Here is a 16,032-nt window from a genome sequence, read left to right as displayed (position 1 = left end):
TTATAACTTGCCATCTTGGTTATAAGGATTCTACAGGAGACTAGATCAAAATACCGCTAAAAGCAAAGCAGACAACTTACAAAGTAGAAAACTGCTCCTCTTTTGTCCACTTACACTATTTAATCCTGATAAATTCATGCTGGCTATTTGTAGTCACACACTTTTGTTTCATGCATTCAGAAATGGTTTCCAAGATGACTTGCTCTATAATTTTTCCAGGCACAAAAATGAAAATATCCATCCTGAATTTCCCTAGATTGTCCCTCTTGCAAGTTTTGAAGACAGTTCCTGCATTTCACTTTCTCCAGTCATACTGGATTTTGTCACCTTTTCAGAGATGATCAAGAGCAGCCTCAAAATTACATCAGCCAGCTCTCTTAACATCCTCAGATGAATCCCATTGAGTCTAGATTTGTACAGAGCAAGATTTATCAAGAGATCCTTGACTCAATTTTCCTCCACCACTAGGAGCGCCTTGATTTCTTGAACTTCGTTTCTAGGTGCAAGACCTTCAGAGAGATCTTGTTGATGACGTGTGAAACAAATAAGGCATTATGTGTGTCTCCTCTCAATAAATCATCTGCTCCAGTCAACAGAAAGAGCATATTTTTCTTGTTCTTTTACAGTTAGTTCAGGGGTAGAAGTTCATCATGCTGCATTTCATGTCTCTTGACAGTTCCAGCTGTAGCTGAAGTATTGTTTTCCTCAGAATATCTCTGCCTGGCCAGAAAATCTTTCTATAAACTTGAATTATAGTCTTTGCTCACTTCCACCTACTGTATACAACTTTTTGCATTAAGGATCAGTCATAGGATGTTTAGCCACATAAACTTAGTTGCCATAAGGTGCTTAGCCACACCAGTCTCCTCATATGCCCAGATACTGTCTTGATTTCAGAATAAGCCTGTTTTGAGTTTGGAGGATGCTGTCATAAAGATCTGAGTTCCCTTGGTCTTCCTAGCTGCATATGATTAATACGTCACAATTCTGTAACTCCTTCCAGCTCATTCTTTGCTCAGGTGAGCTGTGACACTGCTAAACCAAACCTTCAATAACACAGAAATCACTGCATCTGACATCTATGTCCTTGAAAGCAAGTTAGAAGTACAACATGATAAGCCATTTCAGCATTAGAAATATAGTTTGCACTTACTTACATTTTATTTCTTTTTGAGATTTTCTATACAAAAGTGAGAAATAATTTCCTAGGAGATTTGGGGTTTTGATCACATATCTTTATCTCGAGCTACCCTATCTTACTCTCTTCAGTGCCTCACTCTATGGGTTAAAACCATTCTGATGAGTGACTGATATAGGTCATGTAAGAGTCAGAATTAAGACATCATACTTTACAAATGAATTCTACAATTTAGGAATGTAAGTCTGTGACAAGTAGTTATTTTGAAACATTTTCAGACTAATCGCTGTGCATAATTTATAGCAGGTGACCATTCCTATAATAAAGAATGATTTAAAACATTAATCTTGTTTTCAAATGGATTGTTTATTACAATCTGTTCTTTCTGTCTCCATTTGACCTTCAGTTTGTATGCATGAGTACTTCTGTGTTGCTGTGATGCCATTGTGAGATTACTTCAATTACCTGTATGTATACAAAAGGTGTAAATGACACTGCGTTCCATGTCTGCAAAAAGTAAGATTGTATTTAACCTTCATATTTATCCATAGTAAATCATACTGTGAAAAAGCAAACATAACTTTCAAGAGTTACAATTATTACACAGCACACAACTGATGGAAAAGCACTGAGATCCCAATAAGAAAAAAGGTGCTTAATATTTAAGAAAGCACAACACAGTACATAGGTGTATTTTGAGATGGGATAGGAATGGTTAGGCATGTTCCATAAAAATTTATGGGGATCTGATTGAAAATCCCATAATTCAGCAAGAAATGTTTAGTGACCTCCTGTTCCACTTAGGCGTATACAAGCCTATGGGGCCGGATGGGTTACTTCCTAGAGCTGAAGGCACTGGCAGAGGAGCTTGCTAAGCCATTCTCCATTATCCATCAGTAGTTCTGGTATAGTGGGCAGGTCCAAGAGGATTGGAGGCTGGCCAGTGTGAGGCCTCTCTACAGAAAGGGCAGGAAGGATGACCCTGGGAGCTACAGGCCTGTCAGCCTGAGCTCAGTGCCGAGGAAGGTCATGGAGCAGATGATCCTGAGTGAGATCATAAAGTACATGTGGGAAAAGGGAGGGATCAGGCCCAGTCAGCATGGGGTCATGAAGGGCAGGTCCTGCTTGACCAGCCTGATCTCCTTCTATGATAAGGTGACCTGAGTGGCTGATGACAGAAAGGCTGTGGACATTGTGTATTTGGATTTAAGTAAAGCACTTGACACTGTCTCCCACATAGTTCTGGAGAAATTGGCCACTCATAGCCTGGATAGGTGGATTCTTCACTGGGGAAAAAACTGGCTGGGTGGCCAAATCCAAAGAGTGGTGGTAAATGGCATCACATACAGTAGGTGACTGGTCTCTAGTAGTGTTCCCTCAGGGCTCAGAGCTAGGGCCAGTGTTGTTTAATATCTTCATTGATGACCTGGGTGGTGGGATCAAGTGCACCCTCAGTAAATTTGCAGATAACACCAATTTGGGGGGAGTGTTGGTCTGCTGGAGGGTATGAAGTCTCTGCAGAGGGATCTGGAAAGGTTGGATAGATGGGCTGTAGCCAGTGGCATGACATTCAACAAGGCTCACTGCCAGGTCCTGCATTTGGGCCACAACAACCCCATGCAACACTGCAAGTTTGGGGAAGAGCAGCTGAAAAACTGCTCTGAGGAAAACAACCTGGGGGTGCCGATTGATGGAGCTGAAAATGAGCCAGCTTGTGCCCAGGCAGCCAAGAAGGGCAACAGCATCCTGGCCTGTATCAGAAATTGTGTGGCCAGCAGGGCCAGGGCAGTGACCATCCCCCTGTACAGGGCACTGGTGAGACTACATCTCAAATACTGTGTTCAGTTCTGGGCCCCTCACTACAGGAGAGACATTGAGGTGCTGGAGCAGGTCCAGAGAAAGGCAATGAAGCTGGTGAAGGGTCTGGAGCACAAGCCTGATGAGAAGTGGCTGAGGGAACTGAGGTGTTTACTCTGGAGAAGAAAAGGCTCAGGGGAGACCATAACACTCTCCATAGCTACCTCAACGGAAGTTATAGTGAGGTGGTGGTCAGTCTCTTCTCCCAAGTAACCAGTAATAGGACAAGAGGTAATGGCTTCAAGTTGTGTCAGTAGAGGTTTAGACTGGATATTAAGAAGAATTTCTTCACAGAGAGGGTGATCAGGCATTGGAACAGGCTGCCCAGGGAACTGGTTGAATCACTGTCCCTGAAAGTGTTCAAAAACTGCGTAGATGAGGCCCTCAGTGAGATGGTGTAGTAGTGGTCTTGGCAGTCCAGGGGTAAAGGTTGGAACTGATGATCTTAAAGGACTTTTCCAACCTAGTTGGTTCTATGATTCTATGATTCTATTATAATTTATGTAATCATTACGTAAACAATAAAAATCATGGCAGTCAGGTGAAGTTCCCAATGACTGGAAAAAGGGAAATATAACCCCCATTTTCAAGAAGGGGAAAATGGATGATTCAGGGAACTACAGACCAGTCAGTCACACCTCTGTGCCTGCCAAAATCTTGGAGCAGATTCTCCTGGAAGGCATGCTAAGGCACATGAAAAACAACAAGGTGCTTGGTGACAGCCAGCATGGCTTCACTAAGGGGAAATCCTGCCTGACCAATTTGGTGGCTTTCTGTGAGGGGGCTACAGAACTGATGGACAGGGGTAGAGCAGTTCATGTCATCTACCTGGACTTGTGCAAAGCCTTTGACACTGTCCCGCACAACATCCTTGTCTCTAAATTGGAGAGACATCAAATTGATAGGTGGACCACTCGGTGGATAAAGAACTGACTGGATGGCCACACACAAAGAGTTGTGGTCAACGGCTCAGTGTCCAGCTGGAGACCAGTAACGAGTGGCGTCCCTCAGGGATCAGTATTGGGACCGGTCTTGTTCAACATCTTTGTCAGTGACATGGACAGTGGGATTGAGTGCGCCCTCAGCAAGTTTGCTGATGACACCAAGCTGTGTGGTTCGGTTGATATGCTGGAGGGAAGGAATACCATCCAGAGGGACCTTGACATGCTTGTGGGATGGGCTGATGCCAACCTCATGAAGTTTAACCATGCCAAGTGCAAGGTCCTACACCTGGGTTGGGGCAATCCCAGGCACAGCTACAGGTTGGGCAGAGAAGAGATTCAGAGCAGCCCTGCGGAGAAGGACTTGGGGGTGTTGGTAGATGAGAAAATGAACATGAGCCACCTTCAGTGTGGCTCGCAGCCCAGAAAGCCAACCATACCCTGGGCTGCATCGAAAGGAGCATGACCAGCAGGTCGAAGGAGGTGATCCTGCCCCTCTACTCTGCTCTTGTGAGACCTCACTTGGAGTATTGTGTGCAGTTCTGGTGTCCTCAACATAAAAAGGACATGGAACTGTTGGAACAAGTCCAGAGGAGGGCCACAAGGATGATCAGGGGACTGGAGCACCTCCTGTATGAAGACAGGCTGAGGAAGTTGGGGCTGTTCAGACGGGAGAAGTCTGCGTGGAGACCTCCTAGCAGCCTTCCAGTGTCTGAAGGGGGCCTATAGGGATGCTGGGGATGGACTCTTCATTAGGGACTGTAGTGATAGGACAAGGGGTAACGGGCTCAAACTTAAACATGGGAAGTTTAGATTGGATATAAGGAAGAAGTTCTTTCCTGTTAGGGTGGTGAGGCACTGGAATGGGTTGCCGAGGGAAGCTGTGAATGCTCCATCCCTGGTCGTGTTCAAGGCCAGGTTGGACGAAGCCTTGGGTGGCATGGTTTAGTGTGAGGTGCCCCTGCCCATGGCAGGGGGGTTGCAACTAAATGATTGTAAGGTCCTTTACAACCCTAACTATTCTATGATTCTATAAAAAAAGAAAAAAATGATGCTATAAAAAAAGAAAAAAAATGAGAAGAAGAAACTTTCACTTTTGTCAAAATGAACCTCTACAAATAAACCAAAAGTGGTGGTGGTGGGGTTAAGTAAAAAAATTACAGGAAAGTAAATATTGTATGAAAAGTTTCACTTTGCAGGTTGCCAAATACTGTATTCCTCCACAATCTGTTGTGGCATGGGGGTTGATGTCCTTTAGTTTATATTTACCTCTCTGCCTTACTACAAATTTTTTGAATAAGCAAGTCTTCAGAAAATGCAGTTTGTACTTTGAGGCACTTGAACAGGGAAGGGGAAACCTGAACTCCATGGGTGGGTGCAAGAAGGAATGGTATGTGGGAATAAGGAGGACTTATTGCTCCGCCAGGGAGGAGGGGAAGACAGGAGGAAGCAGAGACAGGACACCTGACCCAAACTAGCCAAAGAGGTATTCCATACCACAGCATGTCATGCCCAGGATGTAGAACTAGGGGCAGTTACCCAGAAGGGCTAGATCACTGCTCGGTCAGGCTGGGTATTGGTCGGCAGGTGGTGAGCAGTTGTGTTCTCTTCCCTTGTTACTTCCCTTATCATTCCTGTTATTGGTGGCAGCAGCAGTGATTTGTGTTATACCTTAGTTACTGGACTGTTCTTATCTCAATATGTGGGAGTTACATTCTTTCGATTCTCCTCCCCATCCCTCCAGGAGCGGGGTGGGGGCAAGAAGGAGGGAGTGAGAGAGACCTATGTGGCTGAGCTTAAACCACAACAACATCATGATGCTTTCTAAATAAGAGATGGATCTAAATGCATGGTAACCCTGCACTCACACTTCTGTTCAACAGGAGAGGATAAAAGGATGGAGAGTATTTTCCAGTTGCTAGTCATATTTGCTCATTGCATGAGCCATCTGAGAAGTAACATTCAGCAGATCGGAAGTATTCTACTTTATGAAAAAAGGGCTGGATTGTATTCATAAATTGAACAAAGAGAGGTTTCCTTATATTTTAATTTTTTTTCCCTCCCTTCACTCTTCAGGATGCAAAGAACTTGTATCTTCATCAGGCACAAAATACAGAAAAGTCCTTAGATGACCTTATAAACCTAGAACAAATCCAACTGCTGTTATTGTTTGCACTACACGTTAGAGTAATGCAATGCAGAAATTAAGTTGTGGTTTCTGAAGCCTGTTTTACCAGCCTGTACTAATAGAAATCATTCAGCTTTCCTGCATACAGATCCTTTGTCAAACAAAGACTCAGCTGATAATGAACAGAAGAGAAATAATCTCTGCAAGTCATTAACTACTTTTTTGTTACGTATTTGAAATTCTATCAAATTGCTAAAAACAAACTTTCAGTGTTCCTTTGTGTGTTGCTGGGGCAAAGTCCTGTGATGATATACAGAATCCCTCCTTTCTGTTTCTGCCATTCAGCAAGGCCCCTCTTGTATGTACCTTTGTGATCTACTGCCATGAGACAGGAAGGTAGTTTTAAGTCTCAGTGAATTCATTTTTCAGGAGAGATGCTTAGACTCTTTCATAGCAAGCAACTCCTCACAGAGGACTTGAAAATGATGTATCAACCATTTAGATTCTTTTTCATGTGTTTTGTGCTTTTCTGGTTTGAAAAGGTTAATTTTATGGGTTTTTTTTTTGCTTCGCCTTTGGCTTAAAGAGGTCCCTTTAAAATTCATTATGGAAAAGAACAAAAGAATGCGACTGAGCATAACTATGCTAAATCATCCCACCAGCAGAGCATTCAGAGATGAATTGGTCTCAATTAGACAACGGTCTCATTTCTCTACTGCCCAAGTGCTCTCATCCTTTCTTTTCTTTCTAAGGAGAAACGGAAAAAATGCATCAGAGAGTACTATCATTAGCAGTAATTGTTGCTACTAATGCATGCCATTTTCATTAAGTATTCAGTTTTGGTAGAACATGTCTCTACTAACCTCATATTCCAAAATAATGGAACTCAATAGTAATTAAAACCACGTATTTATTACTACTCCCATTATTCCCATTAATCAAGAAAAAAAAAAAAAAAAGAGAAGGTCTCAACCAGTAGCAAGAAGGACCAGATAAGAGAATACTTAAAACACTCAGATACTTGGAAATAACTTCAAGAAGATAGGTTTAATCCTAGAAGACTAAAAATGGTCCATTAAACTGATTGAATAACCAGAAAGTCACTCTGAGATCTCCTAGGAAATGAAAAAGACTAAGAAAAGGCAAATATGCTGCCTTTATTTAGAAGGAGACAGAACTTAGATAATTAACTGGAATACCAGGAAACATCTGAGAGTACATAAGCTATTAGGAAGCAAATGAAATAAGCAACACTGAGATGATTTAAAGCAAAAGAAGATACAGGTTTGGTTTGGGGTTTGTTCTGTTTGTTTTTTTTTAAACTAAATGAAAGTAGTTTTCTTATAGTAGATTCTGAGAGACCTCTGTGTGTTTAGCCTGGAGAAAAACAGATTCAGGAGAATATGTATAAAACCTGATGAATGTGAAGTCAGACCCTTCTCTATGGTGCCCAGCGGCAAGACAAGAGCCAACAGGCTGAAACAACTGAAATTCTGCTTAACAAGGTATTTTTTACTGAAGGTGGTCAAACACTGTGCCAGACTGTCCAGAGAAGTTGTGGAGTATCTGACCCTGGACACATTCAAACTCACTGGCTTTTTGCAACCTGCTGTGGCTGATCCTGCTCTGATCAAAGGTGGAACTTGGTGATCTCCACAGGCACTGGACAGTCTCAGCAACATTGCAGACCGGTGATCTGACAGCATAATAGGTTGTATGAATTTTAGTAAGGTTGGTCTTCACCAGCAAGAGCTCCAGTCACACCACCCAAGTCACAGAAGGCAAAGGCAGTGAAACTTAATTCTTACTAGGGACTCAGGTGTAAATTCAAAATGTAAATAGAGCTTTCTTCAAAGATTTGACCATGCCTCTGGTTTCCTGCCTTTTCAGTTTTAAATTTTCTGATTATGGTGTCAAATCTCCTCAGGTAGCCTCCTAATTAATGTAAGAAGCAAAATTTACTCAAGTAAATGGCATGCAAAGTAGCAGGTATGCAAATCCTACAGTTACAAATGCTCAATAGCAGAATTTTGAGTCCAGACAGTTTAGGGTCTCAATATCACCTAACACACACTACCCCATATTGTCTACAAGGGGGTTTTGATCTCCCCAATGCAGTTCATGAAGCTATGGGTTTCACATACAATAACTCAGCTGCAACCACTTTTTACAGAACAGTATGTTCCCCAGATGTGAGACAATTACTTTAGTGAGATTCCAAGCAAGGACTGTGAATATTTGAAAATTGTGATAGTTTAAAATATTGCTACTCCTCTTCTCCAAGGACAGTTATTGAGAATAGTAAGTCAGAAAACTCTAACCAGACCTGACCCATTGAAATGGGTGTTTATAACACACATATTTACCTAGACTACTCTAAAATTAGGCAAACCCTTTCCATGAACAAGCTATGCTTGCTGTTTTTTATGGTGCACCATGAATTCCAACAAAGAAAGAAAGAAATCAAGAGGTCTTAAATAAGTCTTTTTGACATCTCAAAAAAAATAGTAAACTTCCTTTACATTTTGATTCTCAGTTTTTAAAGTATTGTCATGTATTAATTGAATAGTGAGGATGTGGAATTCTTATACAGAATAATGTAAATATAAAATGTAGTAATATGGTTTAGTCTCACATGTATGTAAAGAAAGGCTTAAGTTCACCTCTTTTTCTTCTCTGAAGAGTTACTCATGGGAATTTGAAATCCACTGAGGAACTGTCAATAGAAATTAGAAATATCTAATAGAATAGTTTTTGAGAGCACAGACCAGCTGCTGAAGCTCTGTAATATAGTTAGAATCAGCAAGGATGTGGAATAAAGCAGCTGTGCCTTTCAGTTGTTTTACTCAGCTATGGCTATTAACGTCTATAACTGAGGAAACAAGCAGAGGCACCATCTGAGCTTCTACAACACAACTGTTTGCTTGGTTCTCTTTTCCCCTCTCTGAAACTGTTCTGTGTGTCTCATGGAAATATGGGGGTAGCCATGTTCTATTTTGTTACTTCTGTTCTACTTCCTTTCCCTGCTCTACAGAAGAGGAAAAACATGATTTTTGGTTTGTTGTTGTTGGGTGTTTTTTTTTTTTTTCCCTCTGATAGCAAAGGAAAATGGACTGTTTGCCATATTGAATCAGTCTATGTGCTTTTCCAAGTCACACAGGGAACTGTTTTGGATACCAGAGGAGCAGTTCCATCTCAAAGTTAGTTACTGAAAAATAAAAGTAGAATATTGCTTTTTTATTTTTAATCTAAAAATCCTGTTGACAGCTAAAAAACTAGAAACAAATGTTCCACAAACAATAACAGGAAATTTATACTTGAGAAAAATTTCTGAAGAGCCTCTTTGTACATACACTAATCATTCCTAGTGATAAAAAAGAGCCATCTGAGATAAAGCACTGAAAAGGCTGCCCATACAATGGTCCTGAATGCTAATAAGAATTGCTTTACATAAAGGACAGTGCTGAACTTCAGAAATTAAGCAACTGATTCCTCTCCATTGCTGCTGACAAATATTTCGGCCATAAGACCTGATTAAGTACTAATTGCTGCCCAGCAGTGAATGCTTTCTGTGGCATCCTGAAATGAAAATGAGGATGTGTAACCAACCAAGAAATTCACTAGCTTGGCAATGACCTGTTCAGAGAAGCTGATGAACATTTGGTGATACTTTTAACTGTTTTTATGCTGTAGTATTTTTTAAATACTTGTCATCTGAATAAAAAATTCTGTAACAGAAAACCCATTCTCTGACTAGTTTGTTTAAATTTCCATAATGCAAATGTCATTCCATTAGCTTATTGTTTTGAGGGATATTTTGCAACATGTAACATAAAATCAATAAGGCTTGAAGAAAAAAATATTAATAAATCATTTTTTGAATATGCATTTATTAAAAATTGCATCACCTAAGTGGACACAAATAAAATTAAAACTTAAAATATGAGACTTATATGAGTAAGTCAAATTACCTAATGTAGATAATTCAACTGAAAAATGCAGTTCACTTCTTTGGTCATATATCTTAACAAATCCAGCCCAATTGTATATATGTAAGTTGGGAAAGATTCATGAGTGATTATAAATAGATATCAACCATCCATGGGCATATCCTGAACAGATTATGCTAACAAATTTTGGCTGCTGAGTAATTCACATAATGGTGCCTCCATATGTTCCAGGCATTTCAGTTGGTTACACGGAACGTGGATCTATTGTTTCTGTTTTCCTATAACAGGACAGGAAATTGATGCAAGTCAGTAAAGGAACACAGAATAGCAAATATTTTTGCCCATTACAAAATAATCTGCTTCCACCAATTTTAATGAAAGATACTGTAGATCTCTAGGCACTTCAGTGTACGTTTCTTAAATTGCAGAGCAAAAATACCTGTATTTAAACATTGTGGAAGCATAAGAATGCTTACACAGAAACTTTTAAAAGTCTGAAACCATTCAACAACAAAAATGGGTATATAATCTGTCCAAAACAATATATAGTGCAATTATTACATCATTTAATCTCTGGTAACAGCTCCAAATTTCCCTGCCTGATCATCCCTTTCCTTACTGTTGTGAAGAACAGTATTTCATGACACTATGTTATGTGCCCTTTGGTCATAATCCTGCATTTCAGCCTTGGTAAAAAATGGCACTTAACAGAATAGCTAAAGTAGATACCTCTTTGTGTCGTTAATTTCTCAGAAGAGTGTGGAGAAGAATGGATTTCTACTTCTTTAGAGCTGATTCTTCTCTGGATTCTAATATTTTCATGTCAATCCACTTCTGTTTGTAATTCCTATTTAAAGTGTGCCTGAAGCTAAAAGGTGTTTTCAGGCAACTCCTGCGTATGTTGAACTGGTGTGACAACATTTTCATCCAACACTGATCTTGGCTTCCTACCTAACACTTGGACTTCCATCGAGAAAGAAAACAGTTATATTTCCTGGAAAGCTAAGAGAGAAAAACAACTCCAACTATTTTGTCAAAATCTCTTGGGAAAGAAGATGAAGATTAGGAAAAAATCCATGCTACAGAAGACTTTGTCACAAAGATTTGCCATGGATTACCATTGTAATTGCAATTTCTCAATCTTACGTAGTTTCATTGACATGTAATGATAAACATAAGTGTGTCTGAAACTAAACAGATGCCTGTTGTTAAATACCCTTCTTAGAATGTTTTCCAGTCTTGGCCAGATACAGTTGTGACTGACTAGATTTGGGTGGCCTACTGTCTCACCTGCAGATGGATGCTGGAGAAAATGGCTTCCCAGAGTTCCTTCAGTTCCAAGATGCTGACCCCTGTGTGCTATTAATACTGTCCAGCAATTTGTAACCACCCATTCAGCTGAGAGGAATTAATTCACTGTGGAAATGCATTTCATTACTAAGTAAAACAGACCTCTGTGAAGTGCGGCTAAGCGTAGTTTAAGCAAACCTGTTCCACTTTGCTCTGAAACGGACTAGACTTGAACATGTCATCCTATATCAGTCCCCACAGCTGAGGCTCCAACAATTTCAAACAACTGAAGGGTATTAATGAATAGCCATAGGGTAATAACATCTTAAATTGCTGCATCTATATAGAAAATGAATATATGACCGTCCCCTAAGGTTCTCAATTTCAAAAGAATAGATTATGTGAAATTAAGAGTACTGGTTGGCATAGACAGCTGCACTGACAAAAGTACAAAAACAATCAAAAATTTATATCCCAGCCAAGGGGAAAAACTTCTGGGGAGGGTTTTCAGACTTAATTAACTAAATAATAACTTAAAAAAAGAATACCAAATGCAAGTAGAATTACTATAAAGGTTGACACCAATGATTGTTCAACAAACAAACACTACATTGAAGTCATCAGAAAACATGCAGGGAACAGGTTAAAGTAAAGTTGACACAGTCTAAGAAGGAGATTAAAACAGAAAAGGATTGCTTATAGAGAAGGTATACAACCTTCACATAAGAAGAGGTTAAGACTAAAGATAATACAGACAAGCTTAAAAACTTAAACTGTTTGCCTCAGTTTCAACCAGGCAAACATACTAGTGCCTGAGTGTGGCGTGAAAGACAGGAGAATTAAAAAAAAATGAAGAAGGATTTGTAGAGTGGAAAACTATTTTAGATAAAATACAATGTTGCCAGAAGCAGATCAGAACATAAACATGGCAGTCAGGAGCTAGTCCTCTACTAAGGCTAGTGGTAGTAGCTTCTTGTGCTTCATGTGTTTTTTTCACAATGTCTGGAGGTAAAACTGCAGCTATCCACCCACAGTGCAGACTGTTCTTCATTTTCCATTTCAGGTATTTATTTCTTTTCTTTGCAGAGGGCTTGCTGTGAAAAGAGGAAAAGGTGGGAAGAGAGGGAAGGAGGAAGGGAGGGGGGAGGGGAGGGGAGCGGAAACACGTGTACGCAAACGCATATTCCCAGAAGATGAGCTGAAGGAACATCTGCACTGAGTGACAAGAACCATGACAAACAAGTCATACTGTTCTAGATTTATAGAGAAAAAAATGACTAACCCCAGAAACAATGAACGTCACATTGAAGGTGTTCCCATTAACTACACTTAATCTAACATCTGGATTATGGGGCACAATGTAATATTGTACTTGCTAGAAAATATAACTGTGTTAAGAAAAGGAATGGTTAAAGGACTACTAAAGCATGTATACCTTGTTATGTCTATAGACTTTTGCATACTCACACATAAACACATACATAGATGGGTATCCACATAGCTTGGAAAGTCCTTTTGGTGTCATAAATTAGCAGGTTTAGTACACTAATGAAGCTTTCTTTCCTTTTAGCATATGCAATCATTTTGACCAATGCAGCTGACTGTCCTGGGTTCAGCAGTAGCAGTTTTTCCTTTGTGTTAGCTGGTGCAGTGCTGTGTTTTGACTTCCAGCCTGGGAACAGTGCTGGTGATACCGATGTTTTTGGTTGTTGCTAAGTGATGTTTACCCTGACCAAGGACTCTGTGAGGCTCATGCTCTGCCAGGGAGGAGGGGAAGCTGTGAGGAAGCAGAGATGGGGCGCCTGACCCGGGCTAGCCGGGGAGGTATTCCATACCACAGCACGTCATGCCCAGGGTGGGGGGTAACTGGGAGTTACCCGGAAGGACACGGGCTTCCGGGTGGAACTCGTTTTCTTGGCCGGTGGTATCGTATTCTCTTCCCTTGTTATTTTCCCTTATCATTATTGTAGTTGATAGTAGCAGTGATGATTTGTGTTGTACATTTGTTGCTGGACTGTTCTTGTCTCAACCCGTGGGAGTTGCACTCTTTCGATCCTCCTCCCCGTTCCTCCGGGAGCGGGGAAGGGGAGAGCCCCGGTGAGGGGGGGAGACGGACCTCGATTGTTGTCAGCTCGGCACCACTCACTGGGAGTGAGTGAACAAGTTACCTGACTGGGTTTAAACCACGACACTGACATAAACCTAAGTAAATCTTATACAATACTGTCGCTAAAATTCCTCAGTATAAAATTGTTTGTAAAGAATGTCTGGCCAAATTAAGAGACAGTACGTGAAGCTCTGGACAAAAAGGTCTAAACAGTGACAGTTTACAAGCCAAAGTTTAATGGACTGTAAACAAATAAAACCTCCCAACCCTATTATCAGAGGCATGTAGAAAGTCTGCATTTCAGTATCAAATCAAGTTAATACTGCTGAACGGTGGGTATTTGTGGATTACTGAGACAATGAAAATTTTCTCTAACCCTTTTTTTCCAACATCCTATATTAGAGAAGTTCCGTAAATGGAGATCTTCTGGCTGAAGGCGTTGCATGATTCACATTTAAGAATTTGATCAGGTTGTTGTGATTTAACTGGACATAGGGTGGTTTATTTCTTAAAATAAGGAGTGACTTGGTGGTAGCCAATTAGCCACTACACTGTCTTCTTAAAAGCAATAGGTCTAGTAACAGCAAAAAAAAAGGGTTTACCTTCCACAGATATTCTAATCAGTGTGAAGTTTAAGCAGCAGCAGAATATTCACAAATCTCATTTGTGCACTAAATCTGAGAATTATTTTTGTACTTAACACTGCTTACCAGTTCTAGAAGATGACTTAATTTGTAAATGTTAATATCACTTTGTAAGTGTATTAAGGAAATGCAAATAAAACCAGACTGTTAGGTCTAAAACAGACTGAAACATTAGTGCATACCTGTAACTTTGATAGCAGGAACATAAAGCCAATGGAAACAGATAGCTGAAAGGGCTGGAAATGAGTTCTTCTGCCTTACTGTGAGTATTGGCACTTCAAACGCAGTATTAAAGATCAAAATGAATTACCATCTGAATATTATTCAGTAGGCAGTATGAAATGAGCCAGTGGATCTCAGCTGGGTTTTGAATGGCTGTATCCCCACTGCAAAAATTTGCAGAGACATTAGGGATGAGCAGCCTTGGAAATTATATTATGCTGTATAGATGTAAGAGACAATTTTTCCACCATATCAATGGCTGAGACGTGTCAGAATTGTGCACACTGGAGGTCTGGCTCTCTGGACAGTATTTTTTACTATATTTATTTTCATGCACACTGTTACTGTACCTACTTCTCAAAAGGATGATGTTTGCACTCTTGGAAATTACACACTGGTTTTACATAAAATAAATTGTATCATCTTCGGTGTCTTAAGCAGAGGTAATACACTTCTGAGATCAGAAGTTGTGCTATTATTGAGAATAAAGCACTAATCACAGTGCTCTGTTGCATTTTTAAAATCTTTAACCAGGTATTCCACCTGAAGCCATGCCCTCAACTACATGAGCCCCACATGATCCCAAAGCACAGCAAAGGTCTGCTGGGTGATACACATAGGAGTAACTTGCTGGAAATGAAAAGTGACAAAAGAGGAACTGCAGCTCCAAAACCCCTTTCAAACATAAAAGAAAAATAGAAACAGATGAGTCAAAAGCAGAGAGAAACAAAAAGTCTCTTTCTGCCCTTTACATTATTGTGTGATAACTACATACTAATTATTGTGTGGGAATGTGTTTGTAATCAGAAGGTTTCAGCAGACTGGAGGATAAGATGGGACAGGAGGTTGTGATTTCTAGAGATCACTTGCTAAGTTTCTGACTCAGGTCAGATAAACGGAGATATGTTTGTTGACCTCCATGCTAATGGCTATTTGTGCACATCAGAAAACACATCTAGCTATTTTCTAACAGAAATGACAGTCACCAGTCAAAAGAAAATTAGCAACTATGTAGTCCAAATATGGATGTCATGGAAAAGAAATGAAAGCTTGCACATTATTAACTCACATTATAATATTAACTCACAAATATCCAGTTTTATCATGTTTAAATTCATTTAGAGCTGTTTATAAGGAAACTGCATAAGAGCATGTAGGTATGGAAGAACTCACAATATCTAGGAATAAAGTTATGTAAAACTGAAGTTTTGTGACAACATACTGAATACTTTTCCCTTCCCATAGCAGGAGGATTGGAACCAGATGATCTTAAGGTCCCTTCCAACCCTAACTGTTCTATGATTCTGTGATTTTAATCACCAAATACACATATGAGAATACCCACAAGAGTTACATTCAAACTTTTTAAACAAGGGATTAAATATAACCATGTACAAGGTTATATGTATCTGTTGTATGGTCTGTCTGTACATGGATTATAAGCATATGAACATCCATAACTGATGACTGTAAACACATGGTTATGCAAAGATAGCAAGATCATAGGTTTAGTGAAATGGAAGTTTTCTAAGGTGTCCGGGACATCCACACTGGTATGCAAGATATGGCTTGTCATCTGTGGCTGATCCACATCATTCTGAAGAGCCAGCAGTAACCAGTGGCATACCATGGTGCATTCAAAATGTCTACAGATACCTACATTTAGGGAGGTGAATCATGTTCATTGAGGCAATGATGTTTGATGTAGATTTTGTGGATAAAAGTTCTGCCAACAGCCTTTCAGCATGGTGTTGG

The sequence above is a fragment of the Pezoporus wallicus genome, unplaced genomic scaffold (genome assembly GCF_028554395.1).
Source record: "Pezoporus wallicus isolate ANWC-B61680 ecotype Strahan unplaced genomic scaffold, APGP_CSIRO_Pwel_v1 contig_1278, whole genome shotgun sequence".
NCBI classification, from domain to species: Eukaryota; Metazoa; Chordata; class Aves; order Psittaciformes; family Psittacidae; genus Pezoporus; species Pezoporus wallicus.
Note: the sequence above shows the minus strand (reverse complement) of the source record.